Consider the following 8,110-nt stretch of genomic DNA (forward strand, 5'->3'; position numbering starts at 1 on the left):
CTGAGAACTGAGCCAGCCAGGTCCCTTCCCCCCACCCCCTCCCATCCCGGGGGCAACAAACTGTTGATAATGTTTTTACCTTGGATACCTCTTGGGTGCTACTTCAAAGGTAGCACTCATCTCCTTAGGCTAAATTTAGCTCATTAGCCTCATTTCCTAGGCTAAATTTCTTAGAAATTTTGCCAGATTCAGGTGTACACTACGTGGTGGTATCTTTCCTCGGGACCCTGCCATGTATCTCTTGCCCCCTGCCCTATAGCTTCTCTAATGTTGCAATACGGGATAATAGTGGGAGCTTGCTTCAGTCATATGAGCCTGGCCCACAACTGTGGATTCTTGACTAATGGGAAATCTATGGAAATACACTTCCTCCTTTCATCTTTTGGGGTAGGCAGTCCTGAGATTTCATAAGGTTCCTCATAAGGTTCTGTGGGATGAGTACCATTTAGCTATTGAGTGGCAAATGTAGCAATGTATCCTCATTGTTTCTTCCTTATTCTCTGAATCATTCCTCCATCCTTCACCCTTGCTCGCACATAAATTACCTTTAAGCAAGCAAGCAAGCCTTTGTTTCAGGCTCACATAGTTTCAAATTTAAAATTGGGTCACAAAACAAGTGTGCAATTTTTGTCAATCAAATTTACCTGCATTTTGGAATTATAATTTTAGAATTGTGCTATTTGTTTTGACGGTCTCTTAACACTTTGGTGGTCTCAGGATCTTTGCCCTAAAGCTGATCATTTGTAAAGTAATCCATAAATCCACCAAAGGGGTTAAAGTAATTGGAAATCTAAAGCATTGTAGCATGAAGACTTTCGTGACCATTACTGGACTCTTGTTGGCAGAAGCCAAGTTTTATACTCCTTTGCTCTCTTTCCTCAGTACCTAGCATAGATTTGGAAATGTTTTAAATACTTAAGTGAAACTTCACTTTAATGTTTCCCAGATGCTAAATTTGCTTCTCTGATTTGTTTTCTAATGATACTGGAAAACCTTTGGAATATTCAAGGAGAGGAATGATTGGAGGAAAGTGGAAAACTTTCCAATAGTGGAAAAATGAAGAAGGGTGGAATGGCAGGGGTTGAATGTCTATGAGACATTCTTTCCTTCTTTGAAAGATGCAGGTCTGAAATGAAGTTGACTGTGAAATTTCCTCTCCTATCAGAAAGATGTCTGTAGGTGAAGAGTGTACTTTAGGGTATGCAATCACTAGTATAAATAAAGTACTAGAAGTACCTTCGGGTATGCAATCACTAGACCCACAGTAAAGTGACCCAAACTCCTAGCAAGGATAACTCCACCCCGCATTTTCTAGAAATGACTTATGGTTCTTAAGTTTAATGAGAAACCAGTACTCAAGTGCATGTTTTTAAACTCCAATAGGCCTGATTTGAATCTCAGCTCTGCCAGAGGATGGAAAACTTGGGCAAATTCCTTATGTATAAAATGAGGTTACTAATAGGACCTATTTCATTGATTTGTTCTGAGGAGTTAATAAAATGCATATAGTAAATGCTTAATAGATGTAGGATCCTTCTTATGTTTCTTCTTTCTAGCAAGCAGATCCCATAAGAGAACCAAGAGCTATCTTCTCTAACCCAAACTAAAGCCAAAGAAGAACATAGTAGACCATATGATTGGTCGGTTCTTTATGGACCAAGATGCTTTAACGCAACGTATCCGTAACTTCAGTCATTTGCATCCTATCTTCATGCTACTTGCCATAGACATGCACGGAGACTTTCTCCTTGACGTAATCAGAACTTTCTCATTGTACAAGCCTGTGATAACCATTTTGTATTCCCAGGTTTTGGGAAACCCTGTTCTAGTTTGTCATAAAGGAATTAAAATGACTGTAAAGAACCTAAAGAAGGGCAGAACCCTACCATTTCCTGTGCCTTAAATGGTGGTTCACCACCTGTGCATCTATGTGAGGGGCTTTTACTTGGATTTCCTCCTCTTCATTTTCAACAGAAGACAATAATCTACTAAACATAGTTTTATTCTTTACAAGATTAGAAAGAAATTCTAAAGGCAGTTGTGCAAGGAGAGAAAGTAGGAAGGAAGATGCTTCTTACCATTCTATTAATAATAAAAACATAATTCAGCTTAAAAAATAGTTCAGCTGGTCAAATCCAAGTAGAGTCTGTAGTAACTTCTTGTATTGTACAAATGTCAATTTCCTAGTGTTTATACTGTAATATATATAAGATGTTGGGGGAAGCTGGTTGTAGGATGTAAGAGACTTCTCTGTACCATTTTTGCAACTGCTTGTGTTTATAATTATTTCAAAATAAAAAGTTAAAAAAAAGAAAGGCAGAAAAGAAAACCAGTAAAAACTATATATTCAAAACCTTGCAAATATATCCATACTCTCTGGCCCTGAAATATTACTTCCAGAAATTTATACTAATGTGATAGATTTATACCCGACCATGTTCCTCATATAATTACTTATAATAGTAAAATGTTAAAAAATTCTTAATGTTCAACAACAGAGTAGGTAAATAAACAGTGATATAGATGGATAGATAGATAGATAGATATGCACACACACACACTCACACACACACACATTCTATACAACTATCAAAAATGATAGTGGAGATGTATATTTAATGACATGAAGGATATTCACAATTAACCTATACAGAAACTTACAAGGCGTATGAGCCCAAGTTATTTAATAATAATACAAAGTATTTAATACTATTGAGACTAGAAGAATATATGCCAAAATGTCAGCAACAGTTAATTTCTGGCCTCTGGACTTATTCGGTTGATTTTATTTAATTTTTTTCATTTTGCTCATGTGTTTTTGTAATTTTTTTTTTTTTTTTTTTACAATGGACATGTTACTGGTATAAAAATTTCAAAGATAAAGAAGATGGCTTAAATCACTATAGATTTACTAAAACGTTTACAATGGGGGAGTTAAATCCTGTAACACTAAGACCCTATACATTACCATTGATAAGATAGCCATTTAAAAAGAAAAACAAATTACAAAGCTCCGAAACTGCTGTACATAGATGTTAATCCACACCAGATACTGTGCCTTACAAAAGAAAAGGGCTGTGATCACTTCACTCCTAACCAGTCTTCCTTCTCTTCCTTTACTGTTTCCTTTCTGATGAAATCAGTAAATGTTTTGATTCAAAACCATGAGCAGGTTGCAACCTTAATTCTTATTAAACTCAGGGCAAGTCTGTGCAAAAGCTGACGGTTTGCCTAGGCTATTGCATAACCACAATCTTATACTTTTGATCACAGGTGGGAAAGTTGCAAAACTCAGTAATTCCCTAAATACCCTGATTAGTCCTAGCTGTCTCTTAATAGGTAGGTCTTCTAGGGTATGAAATACACGAGAAGCAAATGTCTCCCCCTACCCGTTTTTTTTTAAGAATTAGAATTATTTTCCTATAACTTGCTATAAACATTTGTCAAATCAATTAGACATTTCTTGGGCCCTGTAATGGTGCTAATTATACATTAATTATATAATATTATGTTATTTACTCATTGGGCCTTATAAATTATATCTCTCTTCTACATAATCTCTGCTCCCTAGTGCAGGAACCATTCCTGTAGTGTTCATTTGTGCCTGACACCAGTAAGTGCTTAATAAATATTTGCTGAGTGAGGAGGATGACTCACTTGTGTTTGGAATTCTTACCGCATTCCTAGGGAGAAAGCTTGGGAATGCTTTGGAAACTCACCTCTATCACTAACAGTTCTGTGACCCTGAGTACTCAACAGCTTAAGCCTATCCATAAAAGTGCTATCAGTAATATATACTTCCCAGGTTTGCTGTAAGGAATAAACTTCCTAATACATGTTGGTAGCACTTTGAATAGTGTCTGCTGCATACAATCCAGTCCACAGCATCTGAATTCCTCTCTTTTGTTCTACCTGTGATTTATCTCTTTCTGCAGTTGTTTCTAACTTATTCTAATGGTTAAGAGCATACATTCTGGAGTCATAAGGTCTGTGCCATCTTATTAAACAAGAGTGTGACCTTCAGCAAGTTGATTAAACACTCTATACTTGATTTTCTCACCTGGAAAACAGCGATGGTCGTAATACCACTGGCTGCATAGGATTATTGTGAGCAGAGTGAGAAAATGCTCATAAAATGCTTCAAAGAGTGTGACAGAGAATAAGTGCTCAGTAAAGGTCAGCTATTAGTCTCTTACCAGGCCTCTTATTATCTAGCATGTTGCATCTAAAGTATAGTTTAAAACTGAGCCCAACTCCTGGTGTGTTTCCCTGAAGGAGTTATTCATTCCGACTTGGCCATGACATGACTGTCAACTCACAGAACAGCTGCCCAGAGGCTTATTTGGTCGTGGGCACTGCAGCACCCTGTAGAACTTTAGGAGGGGGTGGGGTTGGCTATTATGTTGGAATAAATAATAACAATTAACATTATTTTGTGCCAGATTCTGTGCAAGGAACTATAACCCTATTATCACTCTCATCTTAATAGATGAGGAGACAGAGGTATAGAGAGTGGTTATGCTTTGCCCCAGCCAGTATTTGGGGAAGTCAGGCCTTATGCCCAGGGAGTCTGCACTGTTAACCATCAAGTCATCCCATTTGCTGCATTTATCATTAAAAAAAAAGAGGCTAATTTAATCAATACTTCATTGCACTTTTGATTGGAAATTTTTATCTTTATTTCCACACAGGAGAGCCCAAGCCTTGGAAACATAAGTCGCCTTCACAGAGTAACATCAGGTTAATCTATTAAAAACAGAAAGGGAAATAAACCTGAAACACAAAAGGAGGGAATATAGGTGGCAGCTCCTTTTTAGACAATAAAAATGCCAAAAAACTAAAAACTCATGAACACATTTGGATAAAAAAATCCTTTGGTTCTTAATAAGAATTGAAGAATGTCATAAATATAACCAGACTTGTTACTTCATTTTGTTTTTCATGCCCAGTTTGTAATTCATGCACTGAATTAACTTTTCAGCTAGAATTCTAAATATATTTATCCTGCTAGGTCCATTTGCAATATCATCTTTATAGCCATTAGCTAGGGATAGGAGTACTGGAGTATAAAGTATGGTAGACAGTTCATCTCTTGATGCTAGTCTCCCAAGTTCAACCACTCCTTGTCCCTTGCTTGGGACTAAAAAAAAGGCTTAGATTCTAAACCTACTGCCCCATTCTGGCATTATCTATAGAAATTTTAAATATGTGTTCCTTTTACTTAATAATATCCCATTTAGAATTTTATTCAAGAGAAATGCCCACAAAATATGCAAAGATATAAACAAGGGTATTTACTGTTCTGTTGCTTGTAACTGAAGATAAATGGATCTAACTGAAATATCCAGCAGGATAGGACTTGTTATATGTATCATAATATAGTCACACAGTGAAATAAATAGGTAGAGTTGTATACACTGACATGGACATAATGGAAAAGAAGACTGTAGGCAGTGTTCATAACACTCATAATGTTACAGAAGGGCTTTGTAAGGACTGACATCAATGACTGCAAACTCAGATGCGTAAGGGGGCCAGACTGGTTTTAGAAATGGGTCAGGTAGGGACTGTGACAACCTTGAGAACACACCCTACATGAAAGTAACTGATTAGCTTCAGCTAATCTTTGCTAATGAGTTGGCAGATCTTTGGATTTTGCCTGATAACCTATAAATCATAGTGCTTTTCATGCTACTTTGTGACACTCTATTTACTTCTCAGCCATCTTGAAAGCTCCATGAAAATATTTCAGTTACATGAACCTCCTGATTTTTACTTTGGGGCAACCACTAGAAATATTTTAAAAATATATATATTGTAAGTGGTCATCTGTGAACTGGATTTGTCTTGCAGTCTCACTGCCTATCAACCTCTAAAATATTCTTACAACGGTTATCTTTGGCGAATCATATTTTGGGACAATATCACAGTATGGTCTTCCCTGTACTATCTATACATTGCTTTATATTTGAGGGTGTTTTTCTTTGTTTGCCCATGGCAAGAACCAGTTTACTGGTCCAGGTGAGGGGCAAGGGATCTATACAATGAGTGAGGGCTCAGGCCTCCCCAGTGACTTAGAAATTCATTCCTCCACCAGCTTCCGCAGGTAGGCCTTGTACTGGTGGAGGGAAGGGAGAGTGGGTGGCTGTTGGAAACGTGCAGGTCGACAGTGATCTCTAGTAAGGAGGCATCCCCTAATAGGGCTGTATCTAACAGAGCCCTTGAGCCACGTGGGAACAACCTTAAGCATCATAAGCCTCTCGATCCACAGCTGGCACTGGGATCATGACTCCCCCACCAAGAAACAGAGGGTGTAGCTTGGGGTGCTTCCTTCAGTGAAGACCATCATATATGCCAGGAAAGGGTCCTGGTCAAACATGCCTCCTTTCCTGATACTGGAGACCTGCCGTTGACGGGTGACCACTGCCAGGAAGTAGCTTCAGGCTCACAGCCCAGTAGATCTGGCACTGCCCCAACCTTTGGGCCTAGAGAACTGATCTACCCTCTAGAGAACTAGCTTCTCCTCCCTACCCAGCCTGCCTTAAGGCAGCTCACCACAAGCCTCAGGTAGCTGGTCATGGCCTTGTCAAGGGTACTCCTAGCCTACCAGTCTTATTAGCTGCCCAGGCCCCGTGCTATCCCCTGCTGCTGACCCCACCAGCCATGGATCCCTAAAGCAGAAGACAATCAGCTGGAAGACCTGGCAGTCCTGGGAAAAGGTGGTGAAAGGTGGAACCTTGAACTTCCACTCTGAGCAACTGCACCAGCGACCTGGAGGGAGAGACTGAGATGTGTATGGGGGTCCACAGTCCTGGTCCCAGCCCCTCCCAGTCTCCCGCTGGCACTCACCTTCCTCTGGCACCAACAGCCGCCTCAACGGGTTTTCAGCAGGGTCTGAGTTTGAGCAGAAAGCAGAGATGCCCAAGCAGGGGCTCGGAAAGAACGGAGAGGGATGCTCAGGGGCCACAACGAGGCTTGAGGACCCCCGACCTGGGAATGGGGCCAAGACCATGTCACTCAGTCACTCCTCCAGAATGTGCTCCGGGTATCAGGTACGGCTCTGCCCTTGTTGTCAGGAAAGGTATTCAGCTCAGAAAGTCCTCAACTCCTAAGGTGACAAATCTGTAGATGCTACACACAGGTCGCGGGGATCCTTGGTGGGTCCTCGGCTAAGCGCTACACTCACTTCCGGTGGGCGGACCGGAAATACCCCTTCCGGGTCAGCGGGTCAGAGTGCCGGCAGGGGCGGGTCTTGGCCTAGGTCTGGAAGGGTCATCTTTTTGCCAGGGACCCTGCTGCCGGCGGTGTGTCCAAGACCTGAGGATGAGGAGTGCGTGCGGCCCTGGTCCCACTCCCAGGCCAGGTAGGATCCCAGACCTTCCTGCACACGGGCGTCGGGGTGGGGGTGGGGCACAGCCCACTCACCCCCCCAGACCCGGGTACAAAGACTGAAAACGCATTTACGCTGGCGTTAATGCTAAGAAGTTCTGAACCAAAGTGAGTTTCCAGATTAGTTCAGACAAGAACCAGTTCCAGGAGTTGCCTGTCTTTGGTTTTGTCACTGATCTCAAGAATCTTGAATTTGGTGGATACCCCTGGGCTTATCTAGATACATCTAGATCATGATAACGGGCTTAATCTAGATAATGTTTTGGACTAGGGCCTTGAGATATTTCTGACCCTGTTGGACTAGATGAGTCTCGGGGAGTGGAAACATAATCTTAAAGATATAGGGAGAGAATAATCATATCTCTCCTGGTGTATCTGGAGCTTCTGGGAAAATGCATAAGGATCATCATTCATTAATTTACACATTCACTTGTTCATTCAACAAAGATGTTTGGAGTGTTTACTATGTGCCTGCTTGGTATTGGGCCACTGGAACCTTCACTGGAGCTTGCATCTTGGAAGGTGATACCAAAGTAAATAGATGATCACAAAATAGGGTGAGAAGTAATGTGATGAGGGTCAGCACACAAACCTGTGGGAGACGGCCCTGGAAATTGGGGACACTTCTCTGAAGAGGTGGCACCTGGCCTGAGGGGGGAATTCCAGGCAGAGAGACCCACAGGTGTGAGGGCCTGAAGGCAGGAGAGAACCTGGGACCTTC

General features: G+C 41.1%; 1 pseudogene; it reads right to left on the reverse strand.

Annotated features, from left to right (window-relative positions):
• Nucleotides 1-6,082: 6,082 nt before the first annotated feature.
• LOC116587216 lies at nt 6,083-7,162 on the reverse strand (annotated as a pseudogene).
• Between the last annotated feature and the right edge of the window lie 948 nt (nt 7,163-8,110).

Source organism: Mustela erminea, chromosome 3 (assembly GCF_009829155.1).
Source record: "Mustela erminea isolate mMusErm1 chromosome 3, mMusErm1.Pri, whole genome shotgun sequence".
NCBI lineage: Eukaryota > Metazoa > Chordata > Mammalia > Carnivora > Mustelidae > Mustela > Mustela erminea.